Genomic DNA, 25237 nt, shown 5'->3' with positions numbered 1-25237 from the left:
GTACTGACTACATAAATCTTTAATGTGGGAGATTCACGAGGACATTTGATCACTGGACTATAACATAGACCAGGTACTATCAGGAGTGTCACAAGTGGAGAGAAGTAGGTGGATTTAGAATCAAGGCATGTAGTAATTTATGTTATCTTGTGCTGGTTTTATGACCTTGTAGGACTCATACTATAGGGAGTTTATTAAATGTGAACAATATTAATCCAGTGATTATAGTGACATGACTGTGGATGTAGAAGAAACCATATAACTAAAAAATTCTGTATTGCATTGAATATGATATAGAAACTTGTTCAGTTGTAGGCTCCAAATTACATGTTTTTTTTGTGTGTGTAGTTTCTCAATTTATTTATGAGAAAGAAATAAAATCAATATTCCTTGTCTATTATTAAAAAAAAGTTAGGAAAATGTATTGGTGAGGAGGTAGAAAAAGACAACTCTTGTGCACTGTTGGAGGGAATGTAAATGGTACAGTAACTATAGAAAACAATATGGATGTTCCACAAAAACTATAGAATTATGATATGATCCAGCAACCCCACTTCTCAGTATATATCTGAAGGAAATGGAATCAGTATCTCAACAACATATCTGTACCTCTGTCATCACTGACATATTATTTACAATAGTCAAGGTATGGAAACAGCCCTAAGTGTCCACCAGTGGAGTATGAATAAAGAAGATATAACAGAGTATTACTCATAAAAAAGAGAAAATCCTGCCATTCATGATAATATGGATGATAGGCCTTGAGGGCATTATGTTAAGTTAAATAAGTCAGACAGAGACAAATACTGTATAATCTCACTGATATGTGAAGTCATAAAAAGCCAGACTCAGAAACAGAGTAGATGGTACTTGTCAGGGCTGGGGGTGGAAAACATACAGAGATGTGGTTCAGAGAATGCAAACTTCATTATAAGATGAATAAGCTCTAAGAATATAATGCACAGCATGGTAATTGTAGTTGATAATTCTGTATTATGTACTTGAATGTTGCTGAGAGTAATCTTAAATGTTTCATTAAAAATATTAATTTTTATCAAGGCTAGAGTCACACTTGGGTATCAGCTACTGCCTTAGTGTGCTGGAGTCCTCGAAGAATCACTGCTGACTGTACTCACTGACTCTGGCCCCACTATGGCATGGCCAGGCACCAGGTCAGTCACATGAATCAAAAAAATATTAATTTTATGAGGTGATAGAGGTGTTACCAACCTTATCTTAATGATCATTTTATAATATCTTACATGTATTAAATGATCACCTTATGCACTCTAAACTTATATAGTGTTATATGTCAGTTTTATCTTAATAAAGCTGGAAAAAAAGAAAATGCCCCCCAAATCCAAAATTAATATTCTTAACAGTTACATATTGATAACTTGATGAAGTTAAATGATGTCTTGTTTGTCTTTGAACCTTTGAAGCTTAGGTAAAACAAGTTCAGCAAATATGTGTTGAATAACTGTTTTATCAGATAGGAAAATTGCTCTAGGGAAATATATATATATAATCTCAGTACTTTTTAAAATCAACATTTATTTATTTATCTATTTATATGCTTACTTATGAGATAGGTTGTAATTTCTGGGTAGTAGAATCATTCACATCTTACTGGCAAGGGATTCTGTATTCAGTTGTGTACATCACCAAGCTAATCAATTTTGTTCCTAGCTAGAGCTCTAGCATTCATCAGAAGACAGAGTAAAGGCAGACTCCAGAGGCTAATATATTACAAAAGTATTTTCAGTGTTTTCATTTCTGTTCACTTTTTCATTATTCATTTTCTATTTGCATATAGGGTATCAGTATCAACTAATGAATATTTGAAATTATTTTAAGGATATTGTTATAAAACAGTTGATTGTAATGGTTTGCTCAGGGTGCTGCATTGTTCAATAAAAACAGGCTTTAGTTGAAAACCCCTGGCTCCAGTGAAAGTGGTCTGGTGGCTGGTGAAGTCATTTATATTGTATATTATCATCTGTGTTTTGTCATTTGCTGTTCTACTGTACTATAACTTGTTTTTTTAATTTCCTAAATATTTTTAAGTAAATGTTGAATATTTCTTTTTTTTAAAGATTTTATTTATTTATTTTTAGATAGGGAAGGGAAGGAGAGAGAAAGAGAGAGAGCGACTTCAATGTGTGGTTGCTGGGGGTCATGGCCTGCAACCTAGGCATGTGCCCTGACTGGGAATCAAACCTGCAATGCCTGGTTCGCAGCCCGCGCTAAATCCACTGAGCTATGCCAGCCAGGGCAGAATATTTCTTAAATATTATAATATACAATTGTTTCCTAAATATTTTCAATGATTATTATATATTACAATCATATAATGATTAGTGAATGAAACACAATATGGTTTGTTTTATACTTAATGAAGATAATATTCTAAGGAGGAGGGGATTTTTGTCTGTTTCACAACCGTGTGTAATGTTTGTCAAGTAATAGTCACTCAATACTGGTTTTTAAAAATAAATGGGTGATTATATTTGTAATTGGTATGTTTATAAATGATACAGAGGGCTACTGGCTATTCCAGTATTCCAGAGGCTCCAGAGGTACAATCACAAGCAATATGGTCATAATTAGCCCAAGTCTTATTAGTATACTTCCAGATGACTTCGAATTTTCCAAGAACATTAGGAGCTTCTGGTCTCTGACATGTAAACCTAAGAAGCCCTCAATGGTTCATTATGCAGGCCCTCAAAACTCCCACATACACCTTTGTAATTACAAGACAAGCCCATGGTACTTCACCAAATTTGGTTCAACTCCTTCAGTCTCTACCCTTCTGACAATGAACCTTTCCTGGGTCGAGAGTGGCCCTTTGATACCTCTCCTTGAAGTTAAGAGGAGAAACAAAAAGGATAAATCAAACTAAAAACCCCCACTCCTGAGTGGGACGGACAGATTTCATAGATTCGTTAGCTCATTTGATTCTCATATCAATCTAAAGAGATAGATGTTATATTCTCTCCTTGATAGCTGAGGAAATGAGGTTCATAGAGGGTATGAAACTAGGATTGTATCAAATACTTGGTAAGACAGAATATTGTCTTATTTAAGTGAGATCTAAAGCTCCACTGCTAGTTTTTTTCTAGATTAGGTTGCCACACTAAGGTAATTTGTTTTTCCTTTGCTCCTACCTTTGGTATAGAACCTACCTGCTGTGTTTGGGCCACACCCACTTTTTGCTCTATTTCTTTCTTTCTCATTTCTGTCTCTTCTCAGTCCCTGAAGACTGATGCTTCAAATGTACTACTGGCTTGATAACAGCTTTACCTCAGCAGTCAATTAAAGTTGGCCATAAATATTTTGCTGCTCCTCTCACCAAGAGGTGGAATCTATTTCTCACCATCTTTAATCCAGGAGATAGCTGTGGGACCTGCTTTGATGACTACAACATGGCTTAAGTAATCCTGTGCCAGTTATGGGCTTAAGCTTCAAAGAGGCTGGGCAGCTACCACTTTTATGCTTGTGGACTCCTTAGTTACCATAAAATGCAGGTTACTACCCCACCACGGAGGCTGTGAGGAGACAGTGAGAGAGATACAGGTTAGCTAGTCGTGGGTCTGGCTATTCCAGCTGAAGCATCAGTCACATCAGGAGGCCGTTTTGGATTTCAGCCCCATTTCGGCTTCTAGAAGACATCTCTTGCATGAGTGATCTAAATGAGACAAGCCAAAACACCCAGCTAACGAAGCCATGCTCAGAGTGTAGACTCATAAGCAAATAAATGCTTGTGTTTTTAAGCCACTAAGTTTTAGGGTAGAGTGACAAGTAGAAATAAGTATCTGCAATAATCACTGACTTCTAGATTTACTCTCTCCGTGTACTAAAGACTGAGTATTATTTTCTGTCATCTCTGTGAGTATCTCAAGATACTGAGACCTCAGTCAACGTGAAGTTCTAATTTCTCCAGGAAACGGAGTTTGGAGAGATTGAAGGGATTTGGAGTGTGAACACTGGACAAATGAAAATTCAAGTGGGTTAAGAATTATTTTCAACTATCCAAAGACTGTTTACTGTTTTGATAAGAGGGATATAGTAGGTTTTGAGAATTGAAGGAATGAAAATACTAAAAAATAATCAGAAGCCACATATGAATACATGCATTTAATGTCAATGTGATGAAGCTTTCCTCATATTGACATTAAATATGGAACTGTCACACGTAGTACACTTTCAAAAATAGAATCGGTGCTCAATGAAGTACTATATTCTCCATTGCAGGACAATCGGGGCTTTGGCTTACCACCTTTTTGAGATGTGTGGCAGTCATGAAGTCATGCTGCCTTTAGACAAAACTTGCTTTATAGCTGTGAGGAGTATAGTTAGCAGACATTTAGCTGCAGAATCAGTAGAATCCTTTTTAGCATTTCAAGCGAAGGCAGTGCTTTTCCAGATTATCCCCCAACTAATGACTGAGCATGATAAGCCTGAGAAGGTCCTAGGTGCTGGCTGTTTCTGCCAAGGCAAGACTCTTCTTTTGCTCTGGAGCTTCCCATTAAATTGGTCAAAACTTTGTGAGATTTGCATTTATTCCATACATATTTCTTGTCCAATTCTGCCTGCTCTATTTTTTCCCCACAAATGTTGGATCTGCTTTGTGGTTTGAAGGCTTCCCCTGAATAATCTTATTTCCTTCCTCTTTATCTCTCGTAGATGTACTCCCCCATAAACATCTTGTACTCCTAATTCTGGCTCAGCATATGCTTCTGTTAAGACCTGAGCTAGATGCAATTGATGCAGCTAAACTGACAGGTGGCTCAATTTAGAAGAATTTTAAGGGTCCTTCTAACTCTGCAGTTCTGTAACATTATGCTCTGAAGCCTAATTGCTCCTAGGCAGAGTTGGATAATTGCATCACAACAATTGTAAGATGTATGGCATGAGATAGCTTCAGGGGATAGACAGGTACCTATTTCACTGAAACTTTATACTTTGAAAAATGTATATTTTCTTCAAAATTGTAAAGGTGTATGTGTATTGTGGTTTGTCAATTTTAATTCATTTACTAATTTTTTTAACCACCTGGAGTCATTTGAATCTGCTAAACTCAGCAAAAAAAAAAAGAGATAGAAATGTATCATTGTCTAATAAAAGAGGACTACATAAACTTCTTGCTACATATTTTCTGGACAGATAGCACTAACATTGAAGATGATTAAAGAAAGAGTGGAAACATCTTTTAATCATGGTGCTACTTATTATAATTTGGAGAATAATCTTCCATTTTTCTCTCCTATTAATATGTATCATTAATATGAACAATGTACCCAAATCTTACATAATTAGCACATAACAAATAACAATTAATAATCAGTTTTGAAATAGGAATACTATTAAATTATGCATTTCTTAGAATATAATTGTAAAAAATTGTACTGAAAAACTTTTTATTGAGTTAACGAAGTTCTTTAAAGGCTTTGCTTTTTAATATTGTGCTTATGTCATATGAATGGAAAACAAATGCTTGCTTCGAAGGTTTGAAGATAGAAAATTTGGAAAACATGGTTATTAGTCCAGCCTGTGATTCCCAGACCACCTATGCTTACACAGGTGGTAAAACTAGGGCAAAAGTAGCAGCCGCATTCCTAACATTCCTAACATAAATTTTGGAATCCCTGGTATATCATATGACACTTGATAATAAGACAGCCCTCATGGCTCATGGAGTCTTTGATTTGTCTCCCATTTTTTTAAACCACCTTTATTGAGCTGTTATCATTTTCTAGATACTATGCTAAATTTCTTAGGTAAATTATCTCATTAATTGTCACCACAATCATATTAAGCAGGAACTATTGTTATTTTTACTTTACACACAATAAATATGAGTCTAGAGAGATTAAATATTTTAACCAATGTCAACATAGCTCATAACTGGCATTGCCTGGATTTTAACCCAGTTATGGCTGAGTGCAAGATCTCTGCTATCATGCCACTGTGTTACCTAGGCTTTGCTATTCACCTACTTGCTTTGCTGAGCTGTCAGTCACTGAGAACCCAAAGTGCCACTGGTTGGCATGGAAGATGCTGCTGCTGCTGCTTCTTTGCTGTTGTGTACCAGTTCTGCTGCCATTGAGACCAGGCTGTGGATGCTCAAGGTGCAGGGAGATGCTGTGCAGGCTGCCAGACTCTCTTTTATCACTAACTGCACTGCTGCTGTCATTAGTGCTGCTGCCAATACTGCCAGCCCTGCTGTTGCTGGTGCCAGTGCTGTTGATGCCCTGGGCTCTCAGTGTCCCATGGTGATTCTCTAGACAAGCAGCTGCTTTTAGATTTTACTGGCGCATTACCTGTAGATCCTTTGCCTTAGGACTCAGGCTTAAATACATGGAGCCTGGGATAAAAGATGATCGAGGTATGTTTTATATTCCTTAGCACCTGGGACAACTATTCTTGAATTAAACATGTGAACCTCCATTCTCTAGTCTCTTCTTCCCTAGAGATTTCTTTTCCTCAGAGGTTCTTCCCTCATGCAATGCACCACTAGCCCTGGAAACATGAGCATAGAAACTTGAACCTTAGAATGAATGTTATATATTTATGTATATATGCTTTTTATGGGGGGGATGAGTACTGGTATCTTCTATCATCTTGCTGATGTCACTCAGTAACTTACTTTCTTTTTTAAAAATTATGTTAAATTGATTATACTATTATAGTTGTCCCAATTTTTCCCCCATTGCTCCCCTCCACCCAGCACCCCCAACTACCTCAGGCAATCCCAACACCATTGTTCATGTCCATGGGTCATGTATGTAAGTTCTTTGGCTACTCAGTTTCCTATACTGTACTTTATATCCCCATGGCTATTCTTAACTACCTATTTGTACTTCTTAATCCCCTCACCTCTTCACCCATTCCTCCACCAACTCCTCCCATCTGGCAACCATCAATTGCTCTCCATATCCATGACCCTGTTTCTATTTTTTTTATTTCCTTAACTTGTTGTTTAGATTAAATTGTTGATAGGCATCTATTTTCATTTTATTCACAGTTTTGATCCTCTTAGATAAGTCCCTTTAACATTTCATATAATAATGGCTTGGTGGTGATAAATACCTTTAGTTTTTTCTTGTCTAGGAAGCTGCTTTATCTGCCCTTTGATTCTAAATGATAGCTTTGCTGGGTAGAGTAATCTTGGCTGTAGGCATCTGCTATTCATGACTTTGAACATTTCTTGCCAATGTCTTCTTGTCTGCAAAGTTTCTTTTTTGAGAAGTCAGCTGACAGTCTTATTGGGTGCTCCCCTGTAGATAATAACTTAATAGCTTCTCTCTCACTGCTTTTATTATTCTCTCTTTATCTTTAACATTTGGCATTTTAATTATGATGTGTCTTGGAGTGGGCCTCCTTGCATCCATCTTGTTTGGGACTTTGTGCTTCCTGGACTTGCATGTCTATTTCCTTCACACAAGGAAGTTTTCTTTCATTATTTCTTCAAATATATTTCCAATTTCTTGCACTTTCTCTGCTCCTTTTGGCACCCCTATGATGCGAATGTTAAAATGCTTGAAGTTGTCCCAGAGGCTGCTTACACTATCCTTGTTTTGTTGAATTCTTTCTCTTCTTCTTGTTTTGATTGGTTGTTATTTGCTTTCTTATGTTCCAAATTGTTTATCTGATTCTCAGCTTAATCCAGTCTACTGTTTCCCTAAAAATTGTTCTTCATTTCAATTATTGTATCATTTGTTTCTGACTGGATCTTTTTTAGGCTGTTGAGGTCCTCACTAAGTTCCTAGAGTATTTTTATAACAAGTAATTTGAATTCTGCATCTGATAGATTACTTATCTACATTTTGTTTAGCTTTTTCTGGAGTTTTGATCTGTTCTCTCATTTGGGCCATGTTTTTTTGTTTCCTTGTTTTGGCAGCCTCCCTGTATTTGTTTGCATATATGAAGTAGAGCTGCTTTGACTCTGTTTCTTGGTAGTATGGTCTAGTGTAGTGGGTGTCCTATAGGATCCAGTGGTGTAGCCTTCTCTACCACCCAAGCTGGGTACTCAGGGTGCACCCTCTCTGTGGGCTGAGTGCACCTTCCTCTTGTAGTTGAGCCTTGATTGCTGTTGGCAGGTCAATGGGAGAGATCTGCCCAGGCCAGCAAGCTGCAAGGATTGCAGGTGACCACTGATGGCCAACCATCACCCTCCCTGAGGGATCAGCTGTGCAGGGGCAGAGTGGTGGTTCTACATGTGGTCTGTAGCTGTACAGTGGGTATGTCATCTCTGGGGTTTCTTAGGTGGTGCAGGCCAAGTTCAGCCCCCACCTGTGTTTTGCCTGGGGCTGCCCTTCCTAAGCTATAAAACAATTTGAGGTGGCTGCTACTTATGCTGGGCTTGGAGATTTCCAAGGAAGCCAAGCTATAAAACTATACTGCCTGCTGCTAGTACCTGGTCTGAGGCCCCTTAGGAAGAGGTTTGGTGGCTTGGAACTTACTGAGGCTGGTTATTGCTTATTTGATAGAATTTCAGAAGTTGTCAAACATAATTTAGTCTTAATATGGAAAGCCCAATACATTAGATATTTTACTTTGAAAAAAATAATAAAAACACTTAAATTTTATAATCATAAAATATATTTATCTGTGCCAGAATTGAATTATGCTAATTATTAAATAATTGCTATGTAAGTATATGTAACTTTGCTGTCTAGGAATGATGGTAGGATGATTTACATTATATGTAGAAAGGAATTATTACTAGAACTCAGAAAGTCAAATTTGTCTTTGAAGTCCTATTAATAATTCATACAACTCATATCAAAAGCTTTCCAGGGAAAAGGTGATTTTGTTGGTGGGAGTGATTTCTTTTTACTTTTGCTTCCAACCCTAACTCACAAGGAAGCCAACATTGTTTCCAAGCTAGAAAAGAAGGAAATAGCATGAAAATTTACCGAACTCTACCTAAGGATATGCAAAATAAGGAATATTTAACTGGAGGTAAAGAATATCACAATGCTGAATTCTTTATCTTATTAATTGAAAATAAAAGTTTGAATGTTTTAATTGTGACAAAGCTTATGGGAGGCAATGAGCTCTTAGTTTGAAAGAGCTCTTAGTTCAATGCTAAAAAACTGTTCTGTTTCTTTTTATTTATTTTTTATTGCTACACATAGTCTAGCAAGAAAAACAATTGTTTTATTGAGATCCTGGTTAAGAGTCTCCTTGTCAAGGTCTTTATTTATTTATTCATTAGTCATTCATTCATTTTTAAAATTTTTATTATATTTTGTTCATTACCACTTAGCCTCCTTGTACTGCAACCCCAGCAATCACCCACTGTTGTCCATGTCCATGATTCCTCTTTTTTTTTTTTTACCTCAGTGCATCCACCCACTAACCTTCCCTTCCCAGAGCTGTCATCCTGCTCTCTGTGAGTCTGTCTCTATTTCACTTGTTAGTTCAGTTTGCTCATTATATTCCACATATGAGTGAAAACATATGGTATTTGTCTTTCTCTGACTAGCTTATTTCACTGAGCATACTGTTCTCTAGGTCCATCCATGATCAAGTGGTCAATTTTCTTATTTGAGTATAATGTAAGTTTATATTTCCATTTCACCTGAAATAATGATTTTGAGTTTTGTGTTTTATTTTTAATTAAGTGTGTATTGGTAAGTTACACTTAAACATATGCATTTCAGGTACGGTAAGCCTTTTGATGTGTCCGACTTATGGAGTTATAGAATGAATTTGCATATAGGATTCAATTTTTCCCCTCCTAAATTGCATGATAAATGGAATTTTATTTAACACATATAAATATGTTAATTTAGGAATATTTGTTTGATTTGTTATCTTAACAGGCATGTGTGGATGTTGTTGTGTGTGTATTAAGTGTGCCTATTTTCTATTTGGGTGGTTTTTCTTAATTTTAAAGGTGGAGTGAAAGAAAAATAGATTAACATATGATACATAAAAAAAATCTAATAATGTTATGGTTTTTAAGCATCATACCTACATGTGTGTTTTGCTATTTTATGAGCTGTGTGCCAGTATATGTTACCAAGAACTCTATGGATAAAATGAAGATCAAAAAGCAATGCAGGAAAAAATAAGTGATAGTTGCCTTACATTTTTGATCCTGCCTAAATTTCAGTTTTTAATAGAAATTCATGTACCTTACTTGAAGATACTGATGTTCTCCTAATGTAGTTAAAGTTATGAAGGAAGAAGAGCTTTTAAAACTTGGTAGGATGGCCAATGACATTTTAAATAGTAATGTTTATGAGTATTGAGTATTCTTTCTATCATCTGTACTTGATACTTTCATTTTATTTGAATAGTTTGTGTAAGAAATATTTGTGCCATACTTAGAGATCCTTTTCTAGATAGATTTTTTTCCTTTTCTTTTGCTCCCAGTGTGTTTACACAGATGAGATTTGAAAGTACTTGAATTCAAAGTCAGTTCATAGTTGAGCAGACTAATGAAAATTTTTCTCAATAGCTTTTTCAAGAAAGTATTGGCTAGTTCATTAAGTAGATTAATATCATTTTTTATATTTATTGTATACAACCATAGAAAACTTTATTTCATAAGTCCATAGAAAATTAAAACAAAAAATAGAAAATAATTAAAACCGTAAGCTATTCAGTGTGTCTCTGGAAATGGAAATGCTACTGAATATTACTGATGAGTGGATTTTTTTAATGTATGAATTTATCAGCCTATGAAAGGAGAACTGTTATATTGAAAATAATGATAGCACCTTAACTGTGTTGATTTTACTGAAAGCTGACTACTACTGTAATAAGATGCATTCTGGGTTTTTGGAGCAGTAGCAGCTGTCAAACAGCTACATTTTTCTCTGAGAATAGGTTTAATGTGGTGTTTTTCAAGGACAAGTTGCTCAGCTGTTGTCTCACTGAGCACTGCTAGTTAATATTAAACAGTTTTCTTAATCAAAATTGTGTGTCCTGCTCCCTAAAGTGTGTGTTAAAGTGATTGTATGTTTATCAGAGCCTTCAACAGCAGAAACAGCATATTTCTGGACGAGGTGCTGGTAATGAGAACCTATATTATCCCAGGGTGCTGATAAGAATCAGCAAAATGCTGTCAAGATACATTGTTTGTAAAAAAAATAATTAACTCAAAAAGTCAAACCTTTCTTTAAAGCCCTTGTCTTTATATAACTTCAATTGTTTATGTAGAATAATGGGGCGGCAGGGGTATGTGATATCCTCCTGTAAATTCCAGGAGTGGCATGCCAGTGATCAAATAGTCTAGGGGTCTGTTAATCATTGCTTCTGTTGGAAGGCTGATTAAGGTTTGCACAACCTGTTTCCTTTAGATTACAGAAAGTTCTTAATGAAGTAATGCTTGGAGGGTGAGCATTAGAGAGCTTAGTCTGGCGTTCTTCAAATGTAACTGAAAGGTCATGTGGGGAAAAGAAGCTTTGCCAAAAGTAATATAATGCAACAGCTAACAGTTTTCATTAAAAAATACTGTGCCTATGATGCAGATTTTCTTATTGCTTTTATTTTTAACCTCAAATTATTTTCTATTGACATGGTGATAGTGCCCTGGAAGCAGAACTATCCTGTTAGATGTGACTTTTTGGTGCCAATGGTGACAGTTCCACCTCTCTCTCTCTCTCTCTCTCTTTCTCTCTCTCTCTCTCTGTTTCTTTCACCCTCAAGTAATCAAGGATACATTGTTTGTAAAACATGTCCCTATAATACTAAAAAGAACATATATTTTGAATTTTGTTTTGTCTCTAATGGAGCACTATGTGGATGATTTCTACAAGCAGTTCATTTTAATTATTATGTTGGTGGATTTTAGAACAATTAATAATGAAAACACATTTTTGGGAATTGTTTCACATAAGGAAAAGTACACTTTGGACATTCATTAGGAAACAATGCACCTATATCCCATAGAAGTTAATCTTCATAAATAGTGATCATTTTGTAGGCTATAGTCAGGGATATTGATTATATCAGTGATACTGAGATGTGGCCTGAACTTAATACATTGATCTTTGGCATAGAAAGATGGGCACATTAACATAAAAAAAATTTATTACTGCTACATATTTGAAACTTATGTTATACTGTTTTGCTAATATTAAAAATAACTCATTTACTTGGTATTGTTATGTATAGTCAATTTCTAATTTACCTTTTAAAAAAATTGATCAAGTTTATATTTTTATTTTTTGTTAGGTGTAGCTCATAATTGTTTCACTAGTTGTCTTGTAGCCAGATTGTTTTGATACCAGGTTTCAGTAGAATTGTGTATCAGTCAGTGTAGTCAGGAGATGGAAACCATGTTTGGTGAAATAAGTGAGTTTAATATAAAAAATTATTACAACAACTAAAAGTTCTTGCGCAGCAAAGGAAAACATCAACAAAATAAAAAGACCACCCACGGAATGGGAGAATATATTCTCCAATATATCTGATAAGGAGTTACTATCAAAAATTTATAAAGAACATAAAATAGTCAACACCAAAATAACAACCCAATTAAAAAATGAGCAAAGAACCTGAATAGACACTTCTCCAGAGAGGACATACAGATGGCCAATAGACACATGAAAAGATGCTCAATGTCACTAATCATCAGAGAAATGCAAATTAAAACCACAATGAGATATCTCCTCATACCTGCCTGAATAGCTATCAATAAATCAACAAACAACAAGTGCCAGCGAGGATGTGGAGAAAGGGAAGCCCTTTTGCACTGTTGGTGGGAATGCAGACTGGTGTAGCCACTGTGTAAAGCAGTATGGAGGTACCTCAAAAAATTAAAAGTGGATCTGCCTTTTGATTCAGTGATCCCACTTCTTGTAATACATCCAAAGGAACCCAAAGCACTAATTCAAAAGAATATAAACATCCCTATGTTCATTGCAGTATTATTTATAATCACTGAGATATGGAAGCAGCCTAAATGTCCATCAGTAGATGAGTAGATAAAACAGCTATGGGACATTTACACAATGGAATACTATGCAGCTATAAAAAATGAAGGAAATCTTAGTCTTTGCAACAGCATAGATGGACCTGGAGAACATTATCCTAAGTGTGATAAGCCAGTCAGAGAAAGACAAATACCATATGATTTCATTCATATGTGGAATCTAATGCACAAACTGAACTAACAAGTAAAATGGGTACAGACTCATAGATGGAGAGCAGGATGACAGCTATTGGTGGGGGGGTAGGTAAGTGAGTGGAAGGATTGAGAAAAAAGGAGAAAGGACTCATGGACATGGACAACAGTGTGGTGATCGTGGCACCAGGGGTGGGGGGAATAAGGGGACTAAACAGTAATGGAAAAAAAGTACAATTAAAACACTAAAAAAAAAAAACACCTACAACAAAAAAAAATAGAAACAGAAGCGTGGAGTCATGGAATAGACTGACAGCTGTGAGATGGGAGGAGGGAGGTGGGGACTGCTTAAAAGAAGGTGAAAGGATTAACTAAGAACACATATGAAAGACCCATGGGCATAGACAATTGTTGGGGAATGACTATGGCAAGAGGGAGTGTGTTGGGGGGAGAGGAGCACAGGGGAAATTGAGATAACTGTAATAGTATAAACAATAACATAAATAAGTAAATAAATAATTAAACTATGACAACAGTATAACTAGGAGACGTGGGGAAACCTGTAGGATGCCCTAGGGCAGAGGGAGTGTACTAAAGAAGAACAAACCTAGAAGGGGTTCAGATCTCTTGAGAAAAGTTGTAGTAATTCCTCCTATTAGACAGCAGAGAACTTCAGAAATTTGGCCATGCATCAGAGAGGGTCCGGTCCACCAGTTGTGGACAAGGTGGTGGCAGAGAGAGCAGGCCGGGTCCCAGCAGTCAAACTGGTGACTGCCCACTGGGAGGCTTGAACCCCTTGGCAGTGGAAACTGTGAGGGCCCCTTTGTCCTGCAGTGTTCCTCCAGCTTCTCTATCTAGAAAGGTTAACATCATGCTTATTGTAAAAGAGAAGTTCTTACAGGAGTTCCATCTGTGATCACAAAACATGTACTTATTGAAGAGTGCAGTAGCAGCTGGGAGGCAGTTACAGTTGTTCCCTGAACAACATGGGTTTGAACTGCTCAGGGGCAATTACATGTAGATTTTCTTTCAATAAATATACAAGCTGATCCTCCATATCCCCAGTTTTCACATCCATGGTTTCAACCTACTGCGGGTAGAAAACACTGTTTTTGATCTTTGGTTGGTAATCCAAGCATGATGTATTGTTCTACAGTTTTATGTAAAATGCTTGAGTGTTCATGGATTTTGGTGTCTGCAGAGGTCCTGGGACCAGTTCACCATGGGTACCATGGGATTACTTACATAAAGGTTTTGGGGAGTCAAAAGTTATCCATGGATTTTCCATGTGGGGTTGGCATCCCAACCCCTGCATTGTTCAAGGGTGACCTGTAATTCGTAACAGGCACATGTTAACTCACATTTAGGTGTTAGTTGTAGCTACAACTAACTACAAACTATCTCGTTACAGTGAAGCCAACAATTCTGATTTTCTTAGGAATGTCATATTGTTTACTGGTTCCTTAATTTTAGGCCCTAGTCTGTCCTGACTCATCACCTGATCCTTGCTTTCAGTAACTGAGCCTAGGTCTGTGCTTATTTTTCACTATATCTTTCTAATGCAGTACACCTAATTTTTTTGCAGTGGGATAGGATATAACCTATCTATATATACCACTGAATGTCTGCCCACATTATTTAGATTAAGTGTTTGAGCAACCTTAGTGGAAGAAACCCAAGAAGTATCAATAAACTCTATTCTAATTAGAGCCGTTCATATCTCTTTTATAAGCTAGTGAAGAAACTGTTTACCCCTAGAGTCTGCACTTAGAAACAGCACACAGTTCATTTGGCACAGCTAAAGGCCAATATTGATTTTGAGGCAGTGAGGAATATGCAAGTGTACAGATCAATTTGTTAGTAGTTAGTCATTTTTTTTCTCTCTGCTGTTAGTACAGCCATTATTGTGGCTTAGGTGAGAAAGGGTAGTCATTATTAGTGACTACCTCTTAGTCTTCAATAGAGGCTATCATTTGCATTTACAAGTATATTTATAGACTTATAATCATATGTCAATGAGTTGTCAACTATATTATATGTATATGTAAAAGACAGGGGTCCAGGTGTACAGGTGTTAAAAATAGTGTTTAAAATGGTATATAGTAATTAGTAATTCCTTGATAAAGCTGGTTTATTATGAACCACAGTAACAGCTAGGTGCTAAATCACTCAAAATATTTATGTGTTTTCTTGCTTTAATATAGGTGTTACCACTGGCAGGCAATTATTTTTAGCAGCCAGGACATAGGACAGTTTTGTTACAATTGGTTTATTCTTTTTTATATTAAAGGAAAAATAAAGCCTTTGATGGAAATACTATAATTGCTTTGGCAATTTTCTTTGGAAAGCACCTTTCCTCAAGGTGCTTTTTTCCTCCCGTTTATGTGAAAGAAGATGGGGGAGGGGGTATTTTATACATGATTTAAAGAATTCCAACATGGATAAGTCCAACAAGTAAATTATTTGCAATTTCCTTTTTTTAAAAGAGTGTTGCTGAAACATGAGCATTGAAAATCTAATACTTAAGTACAAATGGTTTATTTATTGTGTAGAAAAAACAGGTGATGCTCTGACAACCATTATAAAACACTTTTATAAAATGAGTAATGGAATAATTACAGGACAAAACATATGCCTTTGGTATATCTTCTAACATTAGTAAAATCTACTAATCCTACTTAATGCATGATAATAAGTTCTATGAATGAATTCATCTCCATCTATTATGTTATAGCAAAGCATTATATGCTGTAGTGGATATAGAAGTAGGATACTATTTCTGACTTCAAGGAATTTAAAATAGCTCTTTAACTGTAGATATTTTGATTTTGCCAAACTACCAAGAAATGTATCAAATAGTTGAGTCAAAAATACATAATTCATTGAGAACAAAAAGGTGGAAAAAGGAGAGAAAAGGATGGACAAAAACATAGAGCTAATAAATGATATATAGTAGGTTATCAATTAACAGACATTCATAAAATGCCTTAATTTTCAAGGTTCTGTGAAAATTAAGCTTGAAAACATTAAGTGCATTTTCCTTTGTTATAAAAGGGCAATGAATAATCACAGATAGTGGTTATTGAGGGTACTCTAATTAGATGACTACAGAATTGGTTGCCTTTACTGATCCTTATATAGTCTTCTAGAATGCTTATTATTCAGGACCTCTTAATTTTATTTTTTTAGTTCAATATAATTTTATTTAAAAATCTGCAAAGGTGAAGGAGGGATCTGATATTTTGTTAAAAGAAAGCAATTTTCACAGTATATGTTTAGTCATTTTAGCTTTATGTTGAATAAAAACAGGAAAGGAAGTTTCGTTCAGGATCCTCACTCCAGCACAGTCAGCTAGATAACTTGAGATCTTCTAGCAAGATAACACATTCCTGGTCTGAACTCATAGTACATCCTCTCACCAAGTGAAACAGGAGTTCTTCCACAGACACACACACCCGGTCTCATGTTGACTGCTCTGTACAAGTCCCTAGGAACCCTTCACTTTAAAGTTGAGAAATATGTGAAAGGATTTCTTAACTTACTGCCTGCAACAAACCCAACTACTTATTAATTCTTGGCAGTTACAAGTATAAAATACTTGAAATTTGTGAGATACTCCACATTTAATAGAACAACTCAAATGTAAAAAATTAGGTCAAGTAACATGCTTTCATGTTTTACAATGTTACTTAATAAATCTTACTGAGAGAAGATATGCAGCACTTTCTTGTACTTGGTATTTACAAACTGCTTCTGACAATGGCTACTTGATGGCCAAAACATAAAAAAGACAAGAAGCCATACCTACTGGTATATAATAACGCCTACAGGAAATGTTGTTTTAAATTTTTGTTACTAAAATTAAACCTGAAGAAAAAGTTCTAGAAAAGCAACACACCCATGTATTTTAAATGATGAGGTAGATATTTTTTCCTATTCAGTAAAGCTAAGATAACAAAAAAATGCATACAACTTCCAGATCTTCTTTTAAAGTTCAGGTTATAGTCACTTTCACAAACGAGGCATTTATGAACTATGAGGTGGAGACGTCATACTCAGGCAAGCTCTGTACTTGATGTGTTATTCAAAGGTTCAACGATGTCTTGGGTCAATCAACTCTTTCCAAAAAACAGTGACCCTTTTCTCCTGTGTCACAGCACACTCCATTACCTCAGTTCTGTTTTCATTGTGGTAAACCAAATCAAATTTCCCAGTTACTTTCATGGCAGGTAAGGATGAAAGAATTTCTGTATCTACTTGCTGGGTCTCTGGATTGTGGCTTAATATTTTTCCTTCCTTGTAGTCAAAGATATCAGGTGAATAATTGGATGTTATTTCCAAAAGCTTAAATGAAGTATTTTCTCCAACTTGAGGGATAGCTGCTAACAGTGGTAACAGACTATAGTCCTTGTGTGTTTCTACTAGATTCTGGATAATAGTAGATGAGTTTGTAATGATGATAGTACTCATTTCTTACCTAGGAAAGCAAAACAGCAGTCATTTAAGTTGGAAGAAGATGAAGACACTGATTGTAGAAATTCAAAGAAGCATTGGAAGAGGCAAGAGAACAACAAAATTGAGGACACCTTGGATCTAGAACCAAAAACTGTTACAGATCAGAGTGAGAAAAAAAAAACGAGGAAAAACAAAGTCAAATGTGATGATGATGTAGTAGATGATGATGAAGAAGAGACCAAAAATATCACCAAAGAAGAAGAAGAAATGTATATATAGAAAACAGACAAAGAATCCCAAGTCTCCCAGAGCACAGACAATCAAAGAGTGGACTATCTAGAAGCCTAGAGTTGTCCTGCTAGAAACAGCCTGGTTAAAGCCAAAGGAAAGGTGGCATGGACATTTGTGTACAATGTAGTCCCAGGTCCTCCTCAGAGTCTGAGTCTTATCATGAACCAACCAGTGGTGGTCTCAGCAATGTCATCTTGTAGGTCAGAAAGTCCTCAGAGAAAATTTCAACCACATTATCAAAGGAAGGGCCCTCTATAAAAAAACACAGTTTCAAACAAAGTAGCTATAAACACTAGCTTTATCTCTATCCCTTTGAGGATAAGACAGCTAGAAAATCATCTTCTAGTGCGAACTCTAGTTCAGAGTCAGATGAGGAATGCATGATGCCAAAGAGCCCCCTGAACAAGGCTGCAGGTCTCTTAAGACAGTAGGCCTGTTTGCAGGAATAGGCTGTCCAGGTCTGGGGCCATTATCACAGACTCGAAATTCTATGGGATGGAAGCACAATGACTCAACTGGTGGCAGACAGCTTCTGGTCCTTCTCCTGATGTGACTCCCCACCAGTTTAGGAAGAGGTTGGGGCAGAGGAGAGGACCTTCTTTCTCATAAGGGAGTTAGGGGTTGGGGCATGTGTGGGGAGAGGTTGAGGATGAGGACTTGTTGTTCCCTGTGTTTAGATAGAAACACTGACTATTGGAAGCAGCAGCACTTAAATTAATTTTAAATGGATGTTCAGACACAAGAGGAGATTTGGTACACAGAGTTACACAGCCAAAAGTAATGAATGGAGACTCAAATCCTTGACTGCACATCCCCAAAGCCCAGGCCCTTTCCACTACTCATAGTGGCTTCTAAACGTTAAACATAATTAAAGCATTTTAAAAAGATTTTAAGTACTTGATAATTTTATTAACATATGTTGCATTTAAACACCAGAAGTTCAGCTGGTAATTTTCATTAGATTTGTAGTAACTCAACTTTTACATCTGTTCCCTCTAAAGTGTAAAATAGATGAAAATTACAGTGTGATATGAGTGATCAAGGTAAATGTTATAATTTTTAAAAAATTTTCTTTTCTATATCTGGGAACCTTCTTTGCTATTGAAGTTTTCACTGGTAACATCATCTTTCATTCTTGGCTCACATAACAAAAACTAAGTATCGATTTCCTCTTTGTGGATTATCTATAGATTCTTAGTTTTCTAACATCAATTCTTAAGTATTGCAGTAATGAAAATAATAGCTATGACACTAGTGAATTATCAAATTTCTCTTTTTTATTATCCCATTATTCCAATAAATGTTTAGAGAACTTTCAGGTTTATTTCTTATCTCTCCAATTAGAAAAATAATCTTTTTAAAGTTTGTATCACCATTTCACCATTTCTCTTAATGAGGGAGTCTGAACACAGAGGTTTTTCTATAACAAATAGCGTAGATTAAACACCAGATCATTCTGGGTGGTGAGAGTGAATTATGAAATAGGGTTTTGAAAATTGTAACAAGGTGCTTGACAGACTTGGAGTTTCCTAACTTCTTGATAAGATTAGTTTATTCTGATGACATGCATAGTTTATATTTTGAGAGTACAAAAATGCATTCTCATTAGTAAAAGCCTTGAGAAGTTGTCTAGCATTAAAAAAATTCACCAATATTTTTGCACTGAAGTGGTGTGATAACATCTGGCAAAGGTTAAATGCTCTACCAGAAAAATCTAGAAACAAGTCTAAGTTTTAAAAGTTGCTTAGAAGTGGGCTTAGATGCATCATGGCCAGCTGAATAGAGAATGGAGTCATCTAAATAGAGAATGATTCCATTCTCTGTTCTCAGTTTGAATTCCAGCTCTATCATTAGTGCTATGAATTTAGGCAAGTTGATTAATCTCACTAAGACATGTTTCTTCATCTATAAAATAAAGATAATAGCATATCTTATGTAAGGCTTTTGTGAGGATTAACCAGAATAATGAATGAATTGTATCTGGTACACATAAGATGCTCAAAAAATCTGGCTCCTTTTAATTTTAACTATCAAAGTCTATTTGATGTAGTTTATTTGAAGTATTTAAGATTTTTAATATTATAAATATTGTAAGGAAAAATCAAGGGTATTTTGAATATTAAAATATGGGCTATTTAAATTGGTGAATAGCATTTGAAAAAGAATTTTAAATTCTATTTTTATGATAAACATGTGCAATGACTTAGTTCTTTAAAAAATTTAGCCTGATAATTTGGTTCTTTCATGGTGTAATTAGTCTCCTCATCTGAAAGAGTTAAGCTACCTTAGACTAAAGGGTGTGTTAAAGATCTTTAATCTGTTTCCTTTTAGCTTCCTTCTCATAAGTCACTGAGTTCAGGAAAAAGACATTCTTAGTGACTTGCTTTTATTACGTACTCCTGTGACAGCCCATTGTTAGTTGAAAATTAACTGTAGAGTTTTATTCATATGTATTGTAAGAACCAAAGCAATTTTACAAAAATGAGCATTACACATCAAGGTAACATTTATGCTTCATTTGCAAATTAGTATAGGAATTTTTAGTTGAAATAGTTGTTTAGTGGTACCAATTTTGACCCTATATTACTGTGTTCCTTCAAGCCATTTTCTTATACTGTCTCTTTCACTTTCTGGTGTTTGTAAAATGGTCAGTTGCAATGATGATGTTCAGCTTTGAAATGTTAAGCTTATCTATCTTATTAAGATATTGCAGAATACATTATAAAATATTTGTAATCATAAAAACTCTAGTGGCCTAAGACAAATGAGCAGAATAAGTAGCTTTCTTTCTTTCTTTTTTTTTCTCATTAGGGAGAAAATTTAAATAGAAATTATAGAAAAGGTAATTAATATTGTTCTCTAAATATTGAGTCATCCAGAAGTAGTTATCCCTCTCACAAAAGGGAGCATTGTTATGTAATAAGATTACAGACCAGTTGATCAGCTGGCATGCTGTGGCTCATTGTGGATTGGTGAGGAATTTATTAAGCATTGGGAATTTTATATTTGCATTTCATACATGGAACCATTATGATTTTCAGCACTTTTGTGCTTAAAAATGATATGTGTATTTATATTTTCACTTTGCACATGAGAAAACTAAGGCTTAGAGAAGTCAAACTTTTTTTAAATTTTTTAAAAGATTTTATTTATTTTTAGAGAGGGAAGGGAGGGAGAAAGAGAGAGAGAGAGAAACATCAATGTGTGGTTGCTGGGGGTCATGGCCTGCAACCCAGATATGTGCCCTGACTGGGAGTCGAACCTGCGATGCTTTGGTTCGCAGCCTGCACTCAATCCACTGAGCTATGCCAGCCAGGGTGAAGTCAAACTTTTTATTTTGGGGGGTCATATTGTTTAAAATTGGCAATGAAACTTCAACCCAATATAGTTGGATTTCAATTCTTAATCTTTGTTGTCATTTAGCTTTGTTTTTAATTATATTTTAAATGCCTCGCTGACTAAAATATAAAATATATTTGTATCTTGTTCCCAATAAAAACTTATTCATTCATTCATGTACATTGATACCTAGGACAAAGGACTCTGGCAGTAATTGCAGAGTGGTAGGTGATGAGGTTAGAAGGCATACCTGGGTCAGATCACATAGGGGTACATAATTTATGTGCAGTTGGAAAGCACAATAAGGGTTAATTAGAGGATAGACAAGATGATTCCTATGGTTTCTGGTGGTGTGTGTACTTTGGTGATGGGGGTGAGGGTGGTAAGAATGGAAACAAAGGTCCCAGAGAGAAGAGATGTGTGCCATGGCCAAGCTGGAGAAGCCATGTATGTGACTTCCACTGCAATGAGCTGGATGTGGATAGTAAGGGAAAACAGGAACACTGAGTAATCCCTTGACTTTTGTTGTGCATGCTGGTAGGTGATGATGCCATTTATTGACAAAAGAGAACATGAGGTAGAACAGATTTAATGGTGGGATTGAGAAATTCATTGTTTTGTTAGGACCAAGTTAAGTTTAAGTATTAGTTTGAACCATGTGAATCTTATATTCAACTTTTGTCCATTGAAAATGGTAATTTCATATAGTTCAACATAATATCTATTAGATATCCTCATGGAGATATCAAATAGGTCATTGCACAGGTAAGTCTAAAGTGCCAGGAAGCAATCTAGGATGAATACATAGATTTGAGAGTCATCACACTGGGACCAGATGAAATGAAAAAAAAAAAGGAGTATATAGACAGAGCAAAGTACAATACAAGTCCCAGGATAATCTGAAGTGGAGGCAAGAAGAATGGTATGGGTTGTCAAGATGTGGAAAGTTACCAGTGAGATTATCCTCTGCCACTATTATCAGAACATTGTTATTTGTGTGCATTTTTCTTTGAAGCTGAATGTGAAACCTAACCTCTCTCTGCTTACGCATTTTGCATCCTATTGGATAAGTGAGTCTTGGGCTAATCTGAAGCTTTTTTTAATGCCCATATGTGGTACAATAGAGTCTGAGGAATAAACTGTTGGAACAGTTGGTAGAGGTGATAAATAGAACTTTCATGGCCAAAATAGCTATTACTTTTTTTTATTTTTTGCCAAGAGTATATAGCTTTTCAACTTGTTGTCAATATGCATGTACATATATACACATGCATAAGTCATCAAAACACTGCTATGTGTAAGTGTTGAAAGTGAAAATGTGGTAAATTGGGGAATGGACTTTAGAAACAGATACATATAACAGCAGCAACAGGACCTTCTCTGTTGTCTACCATTTTTTTCTTAGAACCTGACATATAATAGATTCTTAGTTAATATGTATTGAATGAGTTAAGGTATTAAATTACAAGGGTTAAAGATGAAAATCTGGACATAACTGATTCTTTTTTTAATTTAATCTTGATTGTATTTTTCCCATTACCATCTAGTCCTCTTACACCACACTCCCCTCAGCAATCACTACACTGTTGTCCATGTCCATGAGTCCTTTTTCTTTTTGCTCAATTCCTTCACCCCCTTTTTATGGTAATTTTGCACAGTAGATTCTTCATGTGACTTGACGAGTGCTGCTTGCTTCCCACTTCCTAACTGGGTTTTGCTTTGCTGGCCCTGCATTACACGTTCCACCTCTGAGTCATGATATACTTGGTAATTTACTCAGCAGTAAGTGGAGAGCTTAAAATTGTTGGGCACTTAACACTGATCTACTCAGGTCAGAACTCTTGGATATGTATTGCCAGTAAATACCTAGTGACTCTCAGGCCCCACTCCTCTGCTAGGTCTTACATGCTACCTGATTCTGGCTGAGGGTAGCTTCAAACCCTTTGCTTTACCATTGTCTGACTTACCTGTAGAATATTGAAATTCCTAGTTACTTTTCCTGAGCCCCTCACTGTGGTAACAAGTGTGTAAGTTATAATTATAGGGAAGTGAAAGCTCTATTCTGTGGCAAAGACATGATATAGTTCTAATTCCTCATGATATAGACCATATTTCATAGCTGTACTCATATTAGCCATCAGAGAAGTTGGAGAGATAAAGGATATAGCCCAGAGGGGAAGTCAATCTTTGTAGCAACTGAATCTTCTTATTTGTCATGTTCAGTAAGGAAAACATACCACTAATAGGTGTGTGTGTGTGTGTGTGTGTGCGTGCGCGCACGCGAGTGCACATGTGTACTGGTTAGGTTTTTCTAGATGCTGGGTCATAACATCATATCTGAAAGTAGAGTTAGGTTTATATTTTTCCTTCTGATCTGAATTCTTTTTTTGTTTCTTTTTATTCTTACTATTTTTATTCTTGTCCTAGCTAGAATTTCCAGTGTAATATTGAATAGACATGATGGACATCCCTATTTGTTCCTAATTTTAGGTAGAAAACATTCAGGCTTTTACCACTAAGTATAATGATAACAATGGATGTTGTGTACATATCCCTTATCAGGTTGAGAAAGTTTCCTTCTCTTCTTACTTTCTTGATAGTTTTTGTCATGGTATTTGTCACATACTTTTGCTACATTTATGAGACAATTATGTGCTGTTGTTCTTTATTCTGTTGATACAGTGTTTTACATTGATTTACTTTGGGATGTTAAACCAACCTTGTATTCTGGAAAAATTCCATTTCATAATACTGTATGAATTATGATTTTTACTATGATTGTTAGGATTTTGTTGAGGATATTTCATGTAAATTCATAAGAGATACTAGTCTTTAGTTTCCTTTTCTGTGTCATTATCTTGTTTTGGTACCAGTGTAATCTGGCCTTATAGAATGAATTGAAAAGTATTCCTTTATTTTGGAAATTTGTGAAGAGTCAGTATTAATTATTATGTAAATATTAGATGGATTTCTCCAATGAAATGGTATGGGCATGGTCTTTCTTTGTGAGAAGTTTTTAAATTACTGATCAATCATATTTAGTTGCCTTAGGTCTATTCAGATTTTCTATTTATTATTGAGTCAAATTTGATCATTTGCCTTTTTTTAGAATCTGTGCTCTTCATCAAGTTCAAAGCATTCTTTATAATTCTTTTTATTTCTGTAAGGTTGATAGGGATGTTCTCTCATTTTTTAATCATAATTGTTTGAGTCTTCCCTTTTTTTCTTGGTCAGTCTTGGTCAGCCCAAGATTTTGCTGAAATTTTTCAATCTTGCTGAAGATTTGTTTTCTTTTTTTTGTTGATTTTCTGCATTGTTTTTCACTTATTTCAGTAATTTGTATGCTAATCTTTATTATTTCCTTTATTCTTCTTTTAGATTTCATTTGCCTTTACATTTCTACTATTCTTAGGTAACTGGCAATAATATTAATTTTTGAGATATTTCTTCTGTTTTTAATGTGTTTACAAATATAAATATCCCTCAATGCATTGCTTATACTGCATTTTAAAAGTTTTATTTTTTCTTCATCTGAAATGACTTTCTAATTTCCCTTTTGATTTTTTGACACATTGGTTATTTAGGAATGTGTTACATAGTTTCTACATGTTTGTGAATTTTCCAAATTACCTTTTGTTATTACTTCCTAACTTTATTTCTTCGTGGTTGAAGAACCGAGTTTGTGTGATTTCAGTTGTTCAAATATTCAGTGAATCTATTTCTAGTAACATTATTTTCTTTTGCAGTATATTTTGTCTGATAGTAATGTGACCATTTTTGCTTTTCTGCATCATTGTATGGTATACTTTTACTTTCATCCTATTTGTATCTTTGAATAAAAAGAATGTCTTTCCCATAGACAGCATATTTGGTTGCTATTTGTTGTGTTTTTCCAGGCTAAGACTCTCCGTCTGATTGAATTGTTTAATATATCCATATTTAATGTTATTGATGATATGATTAGATTTATGTTTGCCATTTAACTTTTTATTTTATACTATATATATGTGTGTATACACACACACACATATATGGTGTGTGTAAAAATATGTATCATTTTCTTAC

At 35.3% G+C, this 25237-nt stretch overlaps 1 protein-coding gene, 1 non-coding gene and 1 pseudogene across 4 annotated transcripts in view; all 3 read left to right on the top strand.

Moving 5' to 3' along the window:
* CCSER1 (coiled-coil serine rich protein 1) overlaps positions 1 to 25237 on the top strand; it is a 1267039-nt gene that overhangs the window by 81760 nt on the left and 1160042 nt on the right. The gene's annotated exons all lie outside the window — the stretch shown is intronic.
* On the top strand, positions 1054 to 1185 carry LOC114493665. Its single transcript, XR_003684278.1, has one exon. It is a non-coding gene; the product is annotated as a small nucleolar RNA SNORA3/SNORA45 family (small nucleolar RNA).
* LOC114491986 lies at positions 17186 to 20962 on the top strand (annotated as a pseudogene).

Source organism: Phyllostomus discolor, chromosome 1, assembly GCF_004126475.2.
Source record: "Phyllostomus discolor isolate MPI-MPIP mPhyDis1 chromosome 1, mPhyDis1.pri.v3, whole genome shotgun sequence".
NCBI classification, from domain to species: Eukaryota; Metazoa; Chordata; class Mammalia; order Chiroptera; family Phyllostomidae; genus Phyllostomus; species Phyllostomus discolor.
This window is presented reverse-complemented; position numbering and strand designations above follow the sequence as displayed.